At 40.7% G+C, this 22100-nt stretch overlaps 1 protein-coding gene across 1 annotated transcript in view; it reads right to left on the bottom strand.

The window, feature by feature from the left end:
• The window catches only part of LOC117354154 (sterile alpha motif domain-containing protein 9-like), a 48646-nt gene that overhangs the window by 7992 nt on the left and 18554 nt on the right, over window positions 1-22100 (bottom strand).

Raw genomic sequence — 22100 nt, 5'->3', positions numbered from 1 at the left:
GAGGTAGACGTCCTTTGTGCTTTTGCAACAATAATTCCAATAGCGAGTTTGAATAGGTATTTTTCATCCTTTCTCTGTCCTAATAAATTTAATGACACCATATCAATAGAACACATTATATTGCATGGATAACAAAGTACATTTCTGCCCAAACAATAATATAATTTACACATTGCACCACCATTTTGGCTTTCCTGTTTAAAAAAACCCCTTTTTTTCTCAACAAACAGCACTGCAATTGGCTCTTTTTTGAAAGTAAAGAAAGAACAGGAAACACATATCATTATTGCACACATTACTTCATTTCTCAGCACTTAAAAAGAGAATAAACAGATACACACCTTAACATTCATCTTCCCTCATTGCAAAATGGAGCTCTTCAGCTGCACAAAGCTGACCTCATTAAGCTGCACCTTCAAGGTAGTATGCCACAATTAAAAGATGCGCTAGGTGTAGAACTCACAACCTCTGGACGACTAGCACAGCATATTTACCCATAGAGCTACAGCAGCTTCTACTTAGGTCCATCTCACCACCCTTTCATATCATACTTGACTGATCTGCCTATGTATCTTCTCATTAGCTATCATGTCACACTCAACTCAAAGAAAGCATTTCTGGCTCACCAGGTTAATGCGCCTGGTCCAACCTCTCAAGGTCACCAGTTCAAATCCCACCATCAGCATACCTCTTTTTCACAGCTTCCTTTTAGCTCTCAAAGTGGTATGTATATATATATATATGTTGGATTTTGCTGTTTTTCATGGTTAGGGTTAGGGTTAGGATGTTATGCTGCAGGAGTGTGTGTTGGGTGGTGGAGGGGGTCTAGGATGACGGAGAACAGGCTGCTAAGAATTGGTGCAGATCATTTTAAGGATCAACTCAAATAAGTTTAAGCAAAGAAATGCCAAAGATTTGGAAAGTTTTCTGGTAGAAAACAAATATCAAATATGTATTAAGGAATTGCAGCACAAATGACGCCGATCGTTAAGGGCAAAGAACGCCGCTTTTCCCCATATGACGCCTAAACGGAACAGATTACTTACAGTCATACATCCATTAGTACAGTGCTTAGAATGAAGATTAACATGTGAGCATGGTCTGGGTTGGACATTAGAAAAATGGAGCTTGTGTTCAATCAATCAGCACTTTTGGACTCCACGTCACATGTATTCAACCATACTTGAGAATATGGGTTTGGGGCTCAGTGAAAGCAGCGCTTTTAACCATTGAGCTACCACTCTTTTGTCTCAGCCTACTGTGAGATGATAGCTAAGCTGCTTTTACCTTAGCAGTTCACGAAGGTATGATATGACAAGGGAGCCAGAGACATTGGAGCGAAAGGTGCTGTAGCTCAGTGAATAAAGGCGCTGTACTGATCTTCCGGGGTTTGTGGGTTCAACTCCCGACCTGTATTTTACTTGTGGCATATCTACCTTCCAGGTGCACCTTGATGCTTTCCACTTCTTATAGGAGTTGATCATAACATTACTGTACAACTTTCTGTGTAGCAGAAAAATAAACTTTTCCCCTTCCATGCTAAGAATTTGAGTTCAACTCATCTTATATTTCTCCTTTTATAATCGTAAAGTATACATTTCTGAAATCATGAAGAAAAAATATATAAAACAGCAGTGTTTTGTCTCCTAGCAGAATTAACTGCCTATAAGAAGCGGTATAAGCAAATCAAAATTGCTATTGTACGGTTTGTTATCTAGCACCTTCAAGGTATTATGCCACAATTAAAAGATGTGGTGAGTGTAGAACTCACAACCTCTGTACGACTTGCATAGGAGTTTAACCCATAGAGCTACAGCAGCTTCTGCTTAGACGGATCTCACCGCCCTTTCATATCATACGTGACTGAGCTGCCTATGTATCATCTCATTAACTATCATGTCACAATAAGCACAACGAAAGCATTTCTGGCTCACCAGGTTAATGCGCCTGGTCCAACCTCTCAAACTCCCCGGTTCAACTCCTACCTTTGCTCATTTTAATAAGGTCCTAGCAGCTTCCTATTAGCTCTTATAACAAGGTCTACATGGTGGACTTTGCCATTTGTAAGGTGCACATTTCCCTTTCCAGGCAAACCTATTTTCAACTACCATGGCTTGGACATCCTAAGCAGTGATGAGAGGAAACCTTTCCTCTGACAACAAGATGACAATTGTGGATCGCCTGGTTAATGTGCTCTATTACACCTTGTCCATCTTCTCAAGCACCCTGGTTCAAATCCCATCCTCACCTTCCCTTTTTTTTCGTAGCATCCTAACAGTTCTCATAAGTGGTGAAATTTGCTGTTTCTCATCAGCATTCTGCAGCCACAGGTGCATGAGATACTTTCATTTGCTCCCAACTACAAGCCATTCTAGTAGGAATGTGTTTCTTTTGATGCAATATAGGCATTGGCCAACAGCTATGAGTTAAATCAAACATCAGAGGGTTTGGACAGGTGTTGAAGGATGATACATGTGGTGAGATGGATCTTACACACATTAGTATTGGTAAATTCAGTTTGGCTTGACATTTAGGGGGGGAAGTTGGGGTGGGGGAGGGTGTTCAGCATGAGAGAGAACAGGTTGCATTAAAAATTAGACAATGGAGGCAGATAATAAAAGCTGAAGCAAAATATATTTAAGTAATGGCATGGCTAAACAGTTACCAGTTTTCCTGCCTGAAACAGTACTATAAACTATTTGCAAACCTTATTCAAGACTTGAACCCCTGATGTATGGAAGATAAAAGCAGTGCTTTAAGGCATAGAGCTATAGAGAGAACTTTGTTTAGAACATAGAGTTGCAAGGTGCAGCCAGCTTTTCAAGATACTTATAGAACATAGGACAACCAATGAGGTGTGGTGGGCGTAGTTAAGTGAGTATAAGAAGGTCCAGGTGAGCAGAGTTTCCTTTCTATTCTGTCCTATCGCTTATGCAGATGTTTGAGACTTTATTCTGTCTTAGTCTTTTAAATATGCTTTCCTATCTCTGCCTCCCACCTCTCTCTATTCCACAGAACCATTAACAGCTACATGTCATTCTAATATGCTGTTTTATATTTTCTAGAAGCAACTTGCTAGCAGCTCAGATAGTAAGTCCAGGTGAGAATGATATTTTGTAAGCTACTTAAGTGTCCCTATGATAGATCCAAAGAAACCCACCAGCAAGAACTGACTTTTTTGTGGACTTTCATTGTGTGTTATTGTTTATAATAGTTCTTCTACCTCTGATATGACCTACTCTCCATTCCACAGGGCTGACAAAAAAGAGTGATAACACGTTCAAGTCAAGGTGTGTTGGTTGTAAGAGCACTCATGCTGGTAGAAATTATGGTGGTAGCAAAATGGATATTTAAGTAAAATGTATGTGCTCACACATCTGAGAGGTTTTACTCATAGAGCTAAAGTTAATTCTTTGTAGAATCAAATGACAGGTAAGGTAAAATCAGTTGAGGAATGGTTCTGTGTACTAACTCATTGTTAACAATAGCTCAGGTGTGTTGTTGGGGGGGGGGGGGAGGAACACTGCCTTTCAGTGGACATCCAATCAGTGTACATGGTTCAGGTGGAAAACTCCTAATGAGTGCCTAATGGGTTAGGCATCTTTATTATAAAAAGGGGTCAGCTGTAGGGAGTCCAAAGGTATGTTAGCACTTCTGTTACTACTAGGTGTGTGTTGGAGACTGTGATGTGACATTCTGCCACATCTTCAGTGTTTAATTTTGGAGACCATGATTGCTAGCAAGTATTGAGGTAGCACCCCTCTTGTATAATTTTTTATTTCTTTTTTTTTAGAGTACTCATAAAAATCATTAGGTGTTCTCTTAAAGTGCACTGCAGTTTTTCCTAACTCTAGAAAACAAATAATCGTTAGTAATGGGAAAAAGTGATGGGATGGGAAACGCCCATATTAAAAATCCCAGACCTAGAAAGACAAAGGGTGCGTTTATTTTTACATTGCCAGTTATTATACTTAATGCCTGTTAGTTATTTGGTTAGACATAATCACTTGTCACGAATCCTTCCTATCTACGTACATTATCTTTCTATGAACTTCAATAATCTGCTTATATATTCCCTTCATTGCCAGTCTAACATAACACTTTCTATTGACTTCCGGTATTTGTCTCTTATCCCTTCTTTCCAATACTCTTTGTCTTTATATATAAAAACAACAGTGATCCAAATCTTTTTCTGTAATTTTTTTTCTTTCTCAAAAAACAATCTTTTATAAGCAAAGCAAACTTATATGAAATAAATAATTGTTTAATGAAAGCTTATGGTAACATTGAAACGCAGTTAAAATATACTTCCTCTTTTAGTCTCATTCAATCTCATCCCCCTCACCCCCCTCCCCAGTTTTTTGGTTTTTTTTTTTTCTCTGGTTCATGACCACAAAAGAACAGGAAACAAAAACCACGAGAGCAATGCTTTCGCTTTCCCATAAAGTGCCATATATTACACAGGCCAGTACACAAGCGACAGCTAAAATATAAATCAAACAGCATAAACGGAAGAACAAAGGAAACCATCAGGCAGCATGACAAGATGAAAATATAGACCCCTCTTGTCAGTAGCGAAGAAATAAACCCATAAAAACTCAACTAATAAGCCAAAACCCATACAAACTAGTGGCCACACATGATAATACCACTTACACTAATAAAATCCAGGAAGACAACATATCAAGCGTAAATAAAGAAAGCTGGGCAAGGTAAGATGGTATGTCAGTGAAAGCAACGTCATAAGCAAGCAGTATTGTGACATCATTAGGGGCTAGGTAACACAAAGCACAATGCAGAGAAGACGTGTATACTTTCTGCTCAACAATGGTAGGAAATATGGGGGCAGAGTGAGGAACAGCAAAACAGGATTGTCTAAGTAACGGCTTAACAGAAGACCGGTGAAAAACCAACGGCAGATGGAACCAGGAGGGAACAGGCAAGAGAAAGAAAGGCTAGGGCTAGGGGCACAAGACAAATAATCATGGCTAGCACTGGCAGCCAAAGAAGTATAAGACAGGGGGATTCCTAATGTCAGCAAGAGTAGCGAGAGAAATCAGACGTAGCGGGCATGCCTGTTCAAGATGTGGGTTCCCAAGACAGGAACACTGCTTAACCACAGTTTCCTGTAAAGTGGGGGAAGGTGGGGGACGGGGTGCATTGCTGTTGAATAGTTTCACAGATATCATCTAATGCCTGAGAGATAGTGGCCCACGTGACAGGAGAGTAACAACCAGTATGCCTGCCATTGCAACGGGAGGTGTGCAACGGGAGGTAGAGAGATAGGATTAGGGTTAGGAGTATGCGCTGGGGAGAGCAAAGGGGTAGTTGACAGTGGCAGAGAGTGGCACAAACGGGAGGACTGAGACGCTAGCAGCAAAAGTGGAGAAGCATGAGAATAAGGGGGTGGGTCCAGTACAATGGTATCAATGCAATCATGTAGCATAGGAACTGAGGCTGGGGTGGGAGACTGCAGGAGCAGGCAACATGGGAGAAATAAACAATATATCCAACTACAAATTGTACGATAAACAAACTAATGAATCTAAAAATAAAACTAATAAGGCCTTTACTAACAACATAAGAAAGAAAGAATACTTACAAAATGATGCAATGTGATCACAGAAGAGCAGGTACCTTTGTAGCAATAGCTCAGGATGGCCTGAGACCACAGAACAGCATAACCACCAGTCAAAGCTGGTTCAACAGTCACACCATAACAGCGATAGTTTGATATAGCAGAGGAAACATCAGGCGTGGCCCAAGACCACAAGAAATAAAGGAAAGAATTCAACCAGCAATCGAATCAGTGTCTATACCAAGAAAAGAGTGTTGAAAGGAAGTAAACATAAGATTCACAGAGAGAGCCTAAAACATAAGATTTACACAGAAGTAAAGTAATAACGGCCGTAAATATTGCTCCACTATTTATATATGTATGCTATTCTGGCTCCTTTCCCCACCAGTTCGTAAATCATTCTAGCTACTTTACCCACTAGTCCATATTTCTAGCTGCGTTACCCACTAGTTCGTATTTCTAGCTGCGTTACCCACTAGTTCGTATTTCTCCTAACTCCAGTTTGAAGGACCAGTAGGACAACTGATGATGGGAGCCCGGTCCCAGGCAAGCCAATGTAGAGTACTGCTCCAGGGTCCGGGACCATCCAAATTTGACACCAATGGGTCCTATGAGGGGAAAAAAAAAAAGGGAAAGTTTAGTGATGAAGAAGAAATTAGTGTTTAAGGCAGACCGTATTCTATTACTGGTTTAAAGATGAAGAAAGGAAGAAACGGCATAAAAGGGGAAGCAAGATGAGGAGGGCAACACAGCAAGTCTGCAATAAAATAAGGAAGTTAATACGAAGACAGTGAATAAGTACAAACATTAAACCCAGTAGGTGGTGGCTGGGTGGGGTTTAGCCTGCCCAGCCACCACCAGAAATGTCAACAGAGAAACATATTCTATAATGTTAACCCATTAAAGGTTGTTCACTTCTCGTTAGAAAAATTATTTGTCTAGCTTTAAGCAATGTGTATTGTTCTGTTTGTTTGTTTTTCCCTTAATGAAATATATTATGAGCTAAACAACCATTTATGTCTATGACTTTGCTAGATTCCCCTTTACATTTTATTTTATTTTTTTAGTTTTATTATTTTCACTTTAATATGATTTAATATAGCCTATGTGTTATTATGTTTGAATTTGTAGCAGTACCATTCTTTTTATTTAGGTCAGATTCCTTGCTATGTTTTGATATTTTTACATCATATGCCACTGTAGTTATAATTCCTTTAGGTTGTCAGATATACTTCAGATATACTTATTTGATTTGAAGCACATAAATTTTAATTTCTGTTTTTTTAGTGATACTACTTAGGCATAGCTGGAAACAAACTAAGCAATATATATATATATTTCATATATTTATTTCTTGTTGATTGTGATTCGCTTCAGTAAAACAACTACCATATCAGATGACGCTGTTTGTTACATGAGAATCTTTTGAATTAAATATTTCTGATTTTTCAAGTACCTTTCTTATTTCTAATCTTAATGTATATTTTCTGTAAACCGCTTAGAACCTAACGGATGTAGCGGTATATAAGAAATAAATTACATTACATTACATATTACAGTTGCAATTCTGCTATTAGTGACTTATTTGCACACCTATGGACTAATGCTAGTTACTAAAGATATTTGAGATATCTTTGCTGAGGATTTTCCACTCGTATGAGATCCAGATGATGGATGAGCCCCACTTGAAGGACCTTGTTAGCAGAGAAGGAATATGATGAGTGCCTAGAAACCCTAAAGACTTACCAGTAAAGACTTATTGACTGTTGCTACTAATGACCGGATGATCTTTATGGCTTTGAATTTCTACAGCTTCATTTTTGCCTCTCCACAATCATGGACTTGTTGGTTTGCATTTTAACCCTTTTTATGGACTTATGCAGTATTAGTATATATATATATTTTTTTAACAGGCTAATTACTAGATTCATGTGTTCTGCTCAATTGTGACTTTTATGCATTTTCATCCTATTTTGACTCCCGTAATTGCGCCTTAATTATTTCCCATTTCAATTGGATTCTCTCCATCTCCTTTCTTGCTGCTAGAGCTGAGGTGAAGTGCAGTGAAGACGCAAGGATGACTTGAACCCATTCACTTCTTCTGATCCTAAGAAGTGCACTACAGACTATGATAACGAGAACTGATGTGGTTACCTGGATTTCCAATTTGGCCTATGGGCATAACCTGATAACGTTTGGACCCAGCCGAGTCTGCACTGATCCCTGCTATTTTGGAAGGGCATGGAAATAATCTAACTTGTTAATTTATCCTTTTATCCCTTTATGATATAGTATACTCATAACAGGATGAAGCCATAAAAGCAAAGTATCTTTAAATATTTAATCACATATATTTTCCACCTATAGCATATGTTTTGCGAGATTTCTTTATTGTAATAATTATTTGATTTCTCATGATTTCTGAGTCATACTGTAACGATTGTCCTTGTAGTTTAACTTGGGTTGGGTTAGTCATTTGTCCTTTTAATACTTTATCAAGCTCAATTTCAAGTCTTTGGGCCCTATACCTGTACTCCATGATCAACACCAGCATGACCTTCGACAACATCTTGACCTTGCGGTTTCGAACCCCAGCAGAGCCAGCAGAGGCCACCCTTCCTTTTTCTTCCCACCCACCCCCGTCTCTTCCCCTGTCCAGCAGCACCCCTTACCTCACGTCTGCCCTCCAGCCCCCTCAAGCCGACAGCCGGGAGACAGTGAGGAGATCCACGTGCGTGCGTGCAGTTAAATTTGAAGCTTTGGTGTGGCCTACTTCCTGCTCACCTTGCTATATTGTACTAAAAAGTACAATACGGCTAGGCGAGCAGGGAGCAGGCCACACCGAACAACAAACAGTAAACAGAACCCTACAGCTCATGGAAAACAGGATCACGGGATGGAAGTACACATGCGCGGATTATGGTTTTATTATCTTAGATGATTTCATAAAGAGGTTATGTGTACTGTGCTCACTGAATGGTTTCCAATATTATTACTCATCAGCTTGCGCGGCAAGTTCACGCCGCACCCCCTGGAGAAAGGCCTGCTCCTCCCGTCTCAGGAGCCGGCCACATTTGCGGAGGTCCTCCATCTGCATAATGGAGAAGGAGAGGGGGGAGAGAGAGGATGAGTGTCATATCGCACTGTGACTAACTGTCTTATTTATGTCTTGACCTCTATAACACAGAAATATGAGTGACAAATTTTGCTGGCCTTCAGTGATAATAGGATAGGGAGCACACATGGATGTTAGCAGGCCACAATGCTGCATCCTGGGCTATAGGAAGCAACATGAGTAAATTTAGGTTTGTACACCATTATGGCAATAGTTTAAATAAATGCATTCAGGCTTCTTCTCTTATCCTGGTGTGCCAATAAAATGGGTTGGCTAGGATGAGAAGCAGCAGCATGGTTATGAATTTACAAGCTGAAGGTGCTGAGGGTGTGTTGGGATATATTGCTGTATACATATGGCAAAGAAGAAATTACAGGTACATATATGTATCAGGCAGGTACACTTGAATACTTCAATAAGTTTGTACTATAAATGATCTGTTTGGAATCACTTACATGTGGCACGAAGATTAAAAGGTGCACTTTATGAATGACCATGATTAAGAACTGGAGGTTGTAAGTTCACATCCCTCTCTGCCACCTTTGGGGGGGGGGGGGGTTTAATAAGAAAGCAATATTCTGTACAGATTTATGTAAAGAAGATATATTTACTTTGTTTGATCACTTGAATATGAATACTTACACTCCTGGGATAGGAAGCCAGGCGATTATACCTCCTGGTGAGGCGCTCCCAGGAGGCTCTAAATTGCAGGAAGGTCCTCCTCCTTCCTGCTATTTTGAAATAGTGATGCTCCTTCGGGAGGAAGAGGCTTGCTAGGAGCCTGGAATCTTCACTGGAGAAATTGGGACTCCTTCTAGCAGCCATTGTGTGAAAAATCAATTGCGTTGTAAAAATCGGCGATTCTGTGACGTCACAACGCTGAAACGGCATGACGTCACTGGACGCCGCATGGGCGTACTTATAGATCCGCAAAATGCTAAGGACACCGTTTATCCGCATACGACGCCTATGCGGGACAAAGTAAGATTTAACAATGCCTATGCGTCAGACGTTAATTAGACATGTATAGAAACATAGAAACATAGAAGATGACGGCAGAAAAGGGCTACAGCCCATCAAGTCTGCCCACTCTGCTTACCCACCCCCTGTCTATGCCCTAATGACCCAATTTCCTTATCTTGACCCTCATAGGGATCCCACATGGGTATCCCATTTATTCTTAAAGTCTGGCACGCTGTCTGCCTCGATCACCTGCACTGGAAGCTTGTTCCAACCACTCTCTCTGTGAAGAAATACTTTCTGGTGTCGCCATGAAATTTTCCGCCCCTGAGTTTGAGCGGGTGCCCTCTTGTGGCCGAGGGTCCCTTGAGAAAGAAAATATCATCTTCCACTTCGACACGTCCCGTGAGGTACTTAAATGTTTCGATCATGTCTCCCTTCTCCCTACGTTCCTCGAGAGTGTAGAGCTGCAATTTGTTCAGTCTCTCTTCGTACGAGAGACCCTTGAACCCTGAGATCATCCTGGTGGCCGTCCGCTGAACAGATTCAATTCTGCGCACATCTTTACTGTAATGTGGCCTCCAGAATTGCACACAGTACTCCAGATGAGGTCTCACCATGGCCCTGTACAACGGCATTATGACTTCAGGCTTCCGGCTGACGAAACTTCTATTGATACAACCCAATATCTGCCTTGCCTTAGATGAAGCCTTCTCCACTTGATTGGCAGTTTTCATGTCTGCACTGATGACTACTCCTAAATCTCGTTCTGCTGAAGTCCTAGTTAAAGTTTTTCCGTTCAAGAAGTACGTCCTGCATGGATTTCCGCTTCCGAGGTGCATAACCTTACATTTCTTAGCATTGAAGCCTAGCTGCCAGGTTGAGGACCAACTTTCCAATGTAAGCAGGTCCTGCGCCATATAATTCTGTAAACTGCATTCACTTACTATATTACATAGTTTGGCTGTATAGTATATAGAGGGCTGTAAAACAGCAAATTTATGTCTCCTTTACACTCCTGTGCGTTCGTGCTTCTGGTGCTTGATCTGTGATATTGTAACTTTCTGCTGTGATCTCACTGTTTCTCCTGTCCCCCATCTTCTCCATTTTGTTGTGTACTTGTCAATTGGTGTCTTTGGTCTGGTGTTGGTTTGAGGGATGGCTGACTACTTTGAGTTTGTCGTATGTGTGGTTGCCCGCGATAGATTGTTGCGTAGAGGAAGGGGTCCAGCCCCGTTCCTGGGGCGTGGCCAGCTTAGAGGCAGAGGCCCAGGCCGACACCGACCATGGGCCCCCAGGGTATAAAGGCCCAGGGACAACTTCCTTGATATGTCAGATGAGCGGTGTATTGGTCTCCTTAGATTTAATCGGGAGACCATACTTCATCTCTGTGAGCAACTGCAGGTGGATTTGGAGTGCACCACTCTTAGGGGACATTCCCTTCCAGTTTATGTACAAGTAACTACAGCCCTGGACTTTTTGGCAACAGGAATCTTCCAAAGGCCCCTGGGAGCTGGGGCTGGCATCAGTCAATCGTCTGTATCCAGGATAATCAATAAGTTTTTGGAAGTCTTTTTAAGGTGTACTGCTATGTATATCCAGTTTCCCATGAGTCAGGCAGAGCGGCAACTCACAATGAGGGCTTTTGCTCAACTGGCATGTTTCCCCTCAGTCTTGGGAGCTATAGACTGCACACACGTAGCACTCAGACCACCTGCTGATACTGAAAGGCAATATAGGAACCGGAGGGCATATCATTCCATGAATAAGCAGGTGGTCTGTAGTCCTACCATGGATGTGACGGATGTGTGTGCCAGCTTCCCAGGGTCCTGCTACGATGCTTATATCCTGGCCCACTAAGGCATAGATGGCAGGTTCCAGAGGGGAGAAATCCACAGTGGATGGCTGGTTGGTGAGTTAACTATCCTGCCAATCTCACTCAATTCTTGCCAAATCTCTATCACAGCAGCCTCAAATCCATAGGTACCTCTTTCATTTCAGATTTTAGGGCACGGAATCAGAAATTGAAATCCTTTGTAATGACCTCATCATCACTGAACACGTGTGGCAAATCATTGTCCTCTTCAGAGTCGGACTGCCTCGAAGTCATTTTGTCAGGCCGCTCAATTTCTCTCCCAGCGTCCTCCAGTCACTTGCATTTTCAACAACGCATTTGAATTTCTCAAGACAGAACCTTAGTGAGCCGGGGGAGGAAGGTCACCTCAGCCTCACGCCTCAGATGAAAAGGTTCATTTTTTAGGGACCGTGTAAGCTGATCAGGGACAGTGTTCAGCAGCTCGGAGCCCTCCTCCCAGCTGGGCAGAAGGAGGAGGCTTTGGTGGTGGTGGTTTTGGTGGTGAGTGAGGGCGGGAGGGGGGAGTCGCCGGCTGTGCTGTGTGTCTCCGAGTTGCCTGGCTGCCGCATCTGCACTCCTGCTGGCCACAGACCTACTGATCACAGATCAGAGATCACGGAGGCACGCAGGTAAGTGCGCATGCGCGGCTAGGGTTTTATAATATAGGATATAGACCTATCGCATCTCATTTTCATCTCAAACACATTAGCAATACTATACACAATACATTACAAAGTTGAGCTTGCGTTTGATAAAATAAACAGCATAATTTGACTCTGTATTACATTTATTGAACCATACTTAAGAATATGAGTTTTGAATCCGTGACAGCAGTGCTTTACACCATTGAGCTACCAGTCTTTTGCCTCAGCTGACTGTGAGATGATAGCTAAGTAGATTATACCTTAGCACATCACTAAGGTATGCTATGACAGGGGAGCCAGAGACACTGGAGTAAAAGGTGCTGTAGCTCAGTGAGTAAAAGCGCTGTATCGATCATCCAGAGGTTGTGAGTTCAACTCCTGGCTTGTCTTTTACTTGTGGCATATCTACCTTCCAGGTGCACCTTGATGATGTCACAATGAGGTCAGCATTGTGCTGCTGGCTACTTCCTCTTCCTATGAACTAGAAGCCACATTCAGGTCTGATCTGTGTTTTGATTCTGTTTCTAAGTTGGGCCAGTGTAAGTTATGGGATTTACCTTTGGTCTGAAGAATGAGCTGATTGTAGCAATGTTTTAAGACCAGGAGAGTGTTATTTAGAGCAAGATATCACTTCTTAACTATCCTCTCTCAAATAATGTCTCTGGGAAATCCAGAGCAAGCTCATTGGATGACTTTCCTGCCAGTCTTTGTGGAACTTAAACTAGATTTATCAGAAGTCTATATGGTGTTCAAAGTCTGATCCTTTCCACTTCTAATAGGAGGTGAGAATAACATTGCAACTTTCTGTGTAGCATACATCTACAGTTTCCCACCTTCCATACTGATAATGTAAGTTCAACACCCACTCGGTACATTTCATCTTCTAGTTCTCCTTTTAAACATAACATATTTTTTTACTTTGTATTAATGGTAAACTCTATAATTCTGATATCCTAGAGGAAAAAGATACAACACAGCAGTGTTCTCTGTCTCCCAGCAGAATTAACTGCCATTCCCTACCTATAGGGCGTAGCATAATCAAATCAGAATAGTTATTAGTGCATGGTTTGTTATCTAGAAAAGGGAGAAAGAAAATCCAACGTAGTCTGCAGTAAACAACAGCAACCAGAAAACAACAAACAGACTGCAGACAATGTACAAGATGCAGGCGTTGTTTATTAGTAAATGCAGTAACATATACAACCTTATAGCCAACCAAGGGACCCGACACGGTCCGTGTTTCGGATGACACGCCTTCCTCAGGGGTCCTAATGAATTTAAGCATAAATACTTAAGATAATGTGTGAACATAAAAAGGTGAAGCAAGCAAATGGTAATGTGACAAAGGTGATAATGTCATACAAGAACATATTAAAGAGAAAAAGTAAAAATGTACAAATAATATCGGGTGTCTCTGAGTGTGATTGAAATATATAATGATATAGTGCAAAAGGATGCAAAGATTTTTAATGACTAGAATATCACTGAATGAAAAACTAGAAATGAAGTGACACGTGTCAAATGAAAAGCAATTAATATCAACATAGGGATACGTGACAGACGGAAGAAACAAATCACAAATATAAGAAAAGAAAAGAAAAGGGAACCAGAAGTGGTGGTGAAACGAGAAAAGGAGCAGACCAACAATAAAAATAAACCAAATCTTAATAACCGGAAGTGATACTGCATAATGAAAAAGGGGCAGTGAGTGTGTGAATAGGAAACCAGCATATAGGTAACAAAAAACTGAAAAAACATACCATGGTGGTTAAGGTATAAAGCAAACTGCGTAAAAGATAACAAACTGATGAAAATAAAAATGATAAGGCATGGAGTCAATAAAAGCATTGGTCCTAAAACATTAAGAACAGAACTGAACAGGTTAAGAATATCTAATATGTACAGTAGCTGTCTCATACTGGAATTTGTATAACATAGGATACAAAAGACAATATAATATAAATCTTCATAATGTGCACTTCTTAAAAGGTTGTAATCAATGTTATGAATACAACTTAAAATAACAGATGATCCAAATATGCTGGAGAAAGTGCATTTTAACGCCTAACAGTTAATAAAACCCAAACTAAAATGTACTATATGAATATTAAAATATTAAAATGCATTATTGTATGTTAATAACAAAAAATTATTAAAAGACTTTATTAGAAAACAATGTTAAACAACAATATTAAACAACAATAAGAAGAAACTATATTAAAAACAATGTAAGAAATAATATTAAAACAATATATAAAAAAGTCATAAAAATGTTTGCTAAAACTTAAACCTGTTGCATGCCATGGACATTTAGATTGATATACCATGGGTTCAATGTGAGTGGGTGGCGACCACAGAATTATAAGACAGGGTGATGACTAAATGCACAGAGCTAGTGTTCTCAAAGGTGGCCTAAATACTCTTTAACAATAGCTAAGAGTAATTAAATAAGCCTAACAGTATTAGAACTGAAGATTAGATTATGTACTCAAACATACCCTTCAGACATAAAAATACCATATATTTAAAAAAAAAAAGGGGGGGGGAGAGTAATGCACATGAGATATGAATTAAAACCAGCTATACTCTTGTGACAATGATAAGCATAAATAATAAATGAACAAGGTAAAATTAATCATCGTGGATCTAAAATATGGAAAACTTTACTTACCACACGCCAATCACGATCAAATGGGGTCAAGCAAGTCTTACACAATGGTAAAAAAGATTACTCCACAGTAAGCTACAGGCTGAAATAGAAATCTACCAGCGATGTGGGCATAGCCGATTGGTTGGTGTGCTCAGAAACATGGGTGTAGCCGATTGGTGGATGTGCTTATGTGGAATTACTAAACAAGCAAACGAATGAATGTGGAATGAAAATGAGGCTTGGATAGGCTGGAACTAAGGAAACAAAAAATGTGAAAAAACTTTATGTGCTCAGAAGGTTGGTGTGCTCAGAAACGTGGGTGTAACCGATTGGTGGATATGCTTATGTGGAATTGCTAAACAAGCAAATGAATGAATGGTAGAGTGAAAATGAGGCTTGGATTAGGCTGGAACTAAGGAAACAAAAAATGTGGAAAACTTTATGTGAACCCATAAGTGACAGATGTGTAATGAACAATGTAATGACAAATAGGTAAAATCGAAGGCAAAAAGTGAGAGCTTTTGAAGGTACGGAGCAGTAGTATAATGGGTACACCTCATGTCAAACTGATTGACAGGTGAGATAAGATAAGGATCGACCAATCAGCGTTCACTTCCGGGTTAAGCCCCGCCCATTGTACCGCCTTAGTCTCCGCCCATGGCCCCGCCCCTCCCATAGGAATGAATGGTGGTAGCCCCGCCCATGGCCACACACCCCACCCATGGCCCCACCCCACTCTTCACCTAAGCCCCACCCCTCCCATAGGAATGAATGGTGGTAGCCCCGCCCATGGCCACACACACCCCCCCCCGCCCATGGCCCCACCCCTCAAGCCCCCTCAATCCCAGGGAAACCATTGCTTGCCCTGGGATTGGTAGCATGGAATGCTAATGCTATTTGGGTTTCTTCCAGGTACTTGTGACCTAGATTTGCCACTGTTGGAAACAGGATACTGGGCTAGACATGGATCTTAAAAGGTAGCATGACCAGAGTATGGGTTATGGACGGGTCATGAGCATTCCTAAAATTAGATGCACTCCTATAGAATATACGTGATCTGTGCACAATTTAGGCGCAGGCATTTATTCTAGGTTTTCATTGGCATAAATTTTAGTTATGTGGACAGGTGCTACATGTATTCTTTAAACCATGCCTAATTCCAGATTTGGTTTGTAGAATAGCGCTAAGTGCATATTTTTTGGTGCTGATCTGAGGAAGAAGGGGTTATCTTCGAAAAGCTAATCATAAACTACATTAAGGGCTCCTTTTACAAAGCCGCGCTAGCGGTTTTATCGCACGCAACGGATTAGCGTGCACTATAGCAAGTGCTAGCCGGCAATCTACTGCCTACTCAAAAGGAGGCGGTAGCAGCTAGCATGTGTGGCAATTTAGCTCGCGCCATTCCATGTGTTAAGGCCCTAGTACGGCTTTGTAAAAGAAGCCCTAAGTTAGTCCAATAGAAAAGGTATTATTTTTTCCTTTATGTTTTTGTTTTATTTCTACATGTTACCTTAAGCAAGATTAATAGAATCCCCCCTTTTTTGCAAATTAGATGTTAACTGCAGTTACACAAGTGTGCCAACTATTATCATAGTGGGTTTACAGTTTGCACACACTAATTTGTGCATTTACCCCGCATTCTAAATATAGCACCCAAATTTGGGTGCCAAAAATTTCAGTCCTCCATTTATATCCTCTTGTACTTCTTGAACATCATTATCAAAGGGAATAAAAATTGTAATATCCTCAGTATATACAAGTGGGTTTAAGCCCAGTTATTCCAGTTTCTTTCCAAAGGGAGCCATTGAGATATTAAATAACATTGGTGCGATAGGCGTACCATGCTCCGGGACCCAATGTAAGAAAAGAGAGCCTAACATTTTCACTTGAACTGATCTATATTTTAAAAAGCCCAAAGCCCAGTTATATCCCATACCACTTATTTCAATAGCATGAAGATTGAACAATATTTGTTGATCGACCATGTCAAATGCAAAATTATAACCTTTCTTCCAACATTGATATGTTTTCTTAATTCTGAAATTAAAACTGTAAGAAGCGCCCTTCTTCAAATAAACAGTCCTCTGCCCGATTATCTCTCACTGAGGAGAACAATAACTTATTACATATATTGATCTTCATTGCAATTAGAATTATTCTCTCCAATTAGAAGAACTTAGCTGCAGCCGATTACACTGCCTGGTGGAACATGGTCTGTTTGGTGGCCAAGTATGAACGCTTTGCAACAGAGAGGTTGCATTCAGTGAGAAAATTCGGAAAAACTCTGGGCCCCTCTTATGGATTACTCTGCTTCCCCTCATCAGTCTCCAGGTTGACTATACATTTGGGTTGATTGGAAATCATTTACGTCAGTATCATATTCTTGCACTGCTATGATATTCTGGCCGGCGTGGGAGCCCTGCTCCGCCCCCCGATCCAGCCGGAGGACATATTTGATTAAAAAAGACACAACGCACCACTGCACAGAGGCCAGCCAGATCGGGCCAGCGTGGGAGCCCTGCTCCGCCCCCTCCTCCCAGCACGAAAAAAACCAGCCACTCTCAATCCAGCCGGGACTCAAAGGGAGAACCATTCCTTCTACCTAATACTCCGAACCAGACATCAAAAATGAAGCTCCCCCTGCACACACACACACTAGCCACCCTTTTGATAATCCTCCTCATTTCTAGTTGGAAAGCAGCAGCAAACAACTTACCCACCACAACCACATCCTCCAGTACAACCAACTTCCAACTTCCCAACAGAAGAATACTCACATCAAGAAACTCGAACCACCACGCCAGCACTCAACACCCCATCACTGTTACCTGGAGAAGAAGATCAACACTTCCGAAAACAAAATCTCATCCATCTCCCACAACACTCATATACCCGAAAACAACTCACATTCCCCAGACTGACACAACCTCCCTTACATGTGCCTATGTTAACATCAGAGCACTAGGACCCAAAACAGAAAACATAAAAAATTGGATAAAAACTGAAAAACTTGACTGCCTATTCCTCACTGAAACCTGGTTAACCTCAGACACAGACCCTAGAATAAAAGAAGTATGCCCGCCGGGATACAAAATAACAGTAACCTGCAGAGAAAAAAAAAGAGGAGGAGGACTAGCAATAATATTCAAGAACTCCCTAACTCTAAACATACTTGAAAAAACATCCACTCCACAAATGGATTTCCTAGCGTGTCATCTCACAAACCCAACACTAAAAAACTCACTAAACTGCTTGCTCTGCTACATAACACCAGGAAACTGGACCACAGTGAGACCTGAATTTGAAAACTTCATCTACCAAAACTCACTAACAGCAGAATACAACCTCATCCTAGGAGACCTAAACCTACACCTAGAAGACACAACCTCCACACCAGCAAATAACTGTCTATCCTTCCTCAATGCCTTATCCTTCCAGATCCTAAACCCACAAACCACCCATGAAAAAGGTCATCAACTGGACATTGCTGCATTCATGACTCACCAACCATCCAATCCAGCAATCCAAACTCCTAACGGAACATGGTCCCCATCCCTATGGTCAGACCACTACACATACAACTTCAACATCAACTGGACCAAGACCAAACACACACCTCAATCTAAAAAACCCACATATACCACACGCAAACATATCGACCCAACCATTTTTTGGTCAAATGTAGACGAAACTATCCAAGACTGCGACCCAAAAAACTTCATCTCCCACTGGAAAAATGTGTCCACCAACATCCTTGATGATCTGGCCCCCCTACAAACCAAAACCAGAATAAGCAGGAAATCAGACCAATGGTTTGATAATGAATTACTCCAACTCAAAAGACAGTGTAGAAGATTAGAAAGAAAATGGAGAAAAAAGAACCAAGATCAAACAAAAACCGACTGGAAAAAAATCAACAAACAATACAAAAATCTACTAAGGGATAAGAGGAAAAGCTACTATACCAATCTCATAGGCACGGAAACCCAAGATTCCAAAAAAATATTCCAAATCCTGAAAGAATTAACAGACACCAAACCATACACAACCACCACGAACACCCCTCCACCATCACCCACCCTCTTAGCAGAACACTTCAAGAACAAAATTACCAACACCAGAGCCACTCTCATCCTTAACCCATCCCATCAAAACACTATCACAATCCACCCTTCAGGAAAAGAGGCAACTGCAGCAGACAGAATTTGGACTCAATTCCCCATCATACAATGGCCAGAACTCAACAAATTCTACAAAAAATACAGTCATGCCTCCTGTGACCTCAACCATTGCCCCTCATATCTCCTTACCACCTCTAGTGTAAAATTCCGCACCATAATTCTACAATGGATTCAATTCACGCTCACAGAAGGCACATTCCCTGCTGACCTCAGTGAAATCGTCATCACCCCAATCCAAAAAGACCCAAAAGCACCACAAAACCTCCCATCTAACTTTAGACCTATAGCCTCCATTCCGCTATTTGTCAAAATTATAGAAGGCCTAGTAGCCAAACTCCTCACCAATTACTTAGACGACCACAACCTACTCCACCCCATGCAATCAGGCTTCAGAACAAACTTCAGTACAGAGACACTACTAGGCTCCCTTATGGATACCGTAAGACAACACCTTAGTACAGGGAAAAAAATGCTTCTCATACAACTGGACCTAACTGCGGCATTCGACTTAGTGGATCACAACATCCTTCTACAGATCTTAGACGCAATAGGCATCTCAGATAAAGTATACTCTTGGTTTGAAGGATTCCTAAAACTCAGAACCTACAGTGTAAAATCAAACAAAGAAAAGTCAGAATCCTGGTCAAACCCCTGCGGCGTACCACAAGGATCTCCACTATCCCCTACCCTCTTCAATCTCTACACCGCTTCTCTAGGAACGCATCTGGACAACCTGGGCATAACCACCTATAGTTATGCTGATGACATCACCATCCTCATCCCATACGATCATTCTACACCTACCATGACAGACAAACTTCACCAAACACTTGAAACAGTCACAACCTGGATGAAAAATCACAAACTTAAACTCAACCAAGACAAAACCAAATTCATCCTTCTCGAAAATGACAAGGTCCAAACCACAACCAACTTAGAGATAAACGCAATCAAGTATCCCATCCAAACCACCATAAAACTGCTTGGCATGACCATAGACAGATGCTGCACTATGCAACCGCAAATAAATAAAACAATTCAGAAATCATTCGCAATCATGAGAAATCTGAGACAAGTCCGAAAATTCTTTGAAAGAACACAATTCCAACTCATAGTACAATCCCTAATACTAGGTATATGGGACTACTGTAACATCCTCCTCCTTCCTTGCCCTACAACCTCAATTAGACAACTCCAAACAATCCAAAACACAGCTTTGAGACTCATCTACTCATTGAGAAAACATGACCACATCACTGAAGCCTTCATCAACTCACATTGGCTTCCAATCCAAGAAAGAATCCAATTCAAATTCTACTGCATATTATTTAAAACCCTACACGGAGACAGCCCCTCATACTTGAACAATCGCGTCATCCAAGCACCCACTACCAGACATAGAAAAATGCACTCCCCATTCATACCACCCCCAATCAAGGATGTAAAAAGGACAAAACTACACGACGGCCTCCTAGCCACTCAAGCCGCAAGGCTGGACAACCAGATCTCCAACCTTCTGATGACCACCCCAGACTATAGGACGTTCAGAAAAGAAATAAAAACCACACTTTTCAAGAAATTCCTGAAGCAGCAATAACATCACGACCTCTTTGTAACTCTAAAACTGACATCTGATCTACCCATCACTGCACTAATAATAACAAAAGAACCTCCACTATGACCACCTATTAATTCTTTTACAAACCACCTCACCCTCAACAACCCGTTAAATGTTTAAAAGATCTACAACTTACCTCTCTAGCTAATCATTGTAACTCTGTTTTTTATTTAAATTAACCTTTTGTAATCCGCCTTGAACTGCAAGGTAATGGCGGAATAGAAATCCCTAATGTAATGTAATGTAATGTAATGTATTGCGTACTATTCTTACACTGAGCCTTTTTATTTTGATTGACATCCAGATAATGCTATTTATTTTTATTGGTCATATTGCTTTAATTACTATTATTATTTCATTTTATTCATTTTGTCATTGTGATGAATATATTGTGGTGCTATTTTCTGAAATGTACATTGAGCATATGTTTTTGATGGTGTGCACCATATGTTTTGTTTTGTTTGTGGTTTTGAAAGATTTAATAAAACATTTCTGAACTTTAAAAACCCCCAAACTGTAAGAACTGTCTCCATACTATATCTTGGTCTAAACCCTGATTGAGAATTGTGCAAAATGGAATAGTGAGTTAAGAATTCCATCAATTGAGATGCCACTATAACCTCCATTTCCTTAACTAGCAGGGGGACTGAAGCCACAGGTCTGTAATTAGTTACTCAAAGAAAACAGAGAGGCGACCAGGTAGTACTCAATATCTTTATTCTATGAAGACTCAACATGTATGTGTTTCGGCCCAAAGGCCTGCCTCAGGAGTCTTAATGCTTTGATCAATACAGTATATGTTGACTATTCTATCTTACAAATTATAATAATTGAGTCATTCACCAAACACATCAATCAGAATGATCACTAAAAAACAGCCAGCATCGATAATTTCTCTTTATGGCTGAGTTTCTTAATGATCATTCTGATTGATGTGTTTGGTGAATGACTCAATCATAATTTATAAGATAGAACAGACAACATATACTGTATTGATCAAAGCATTAAGACTCTTGAGGCAGGACTTGGACCGAAACACATATGTGTTGTGTTGAGTCTTCATAGAATAAAGATATTGAGTACCACCTGGTTTCCTTCTCTGTTTTCTTTGAATATCTGCCTTGATAAGGTATAATCTCCTGTTACTTTGTATTGTACTGTAGCTACATCATTCCTTGAGGCATTTGGATTTTTTGGTATAGGTGTAAGATTCTTCTTTTCTCTTTTTGGAACAAGCCTATTGCCAACTGTTCAACCATATATTGCATTAAAGTCACAATAAACGATGATGGAGCCCTTCTCCATTTTTATTAATTTATGACTGTTCCTCCATTTCCTCTCCAGTCTCATACATACCCATTTGCACATAACAATTCCTCTGAAAACCAACACAGGAAAATAAATCCATTTAAAAACAGGCAAGAGTATTTGCATTCATATCAAAGGTACAGTCAGCATTCAAACATGTCTGCAAGTGAATCAGTCTGGCAAGTTGGCTC

The sequence above is a fragment of the Geotrypetes seraphini genome, chromosome 2, assembly GCF_902459505.1.
Source record: "Geotrypetes seraphini chromosome 2, aGeoSer1.1, whole genome shotgun sequence".
Lineage (NCBI taxonomy): Eukaryota > Metazoa > Chordata > Amphibia > Gymnophiona > Dermophiidae > Geotrypetes > Geotrypetes seraphini.
Note: the sequence above shows the minus strand (reverse complement) of the source record. Positions and strands in the feature narration are given on the sequence as shown.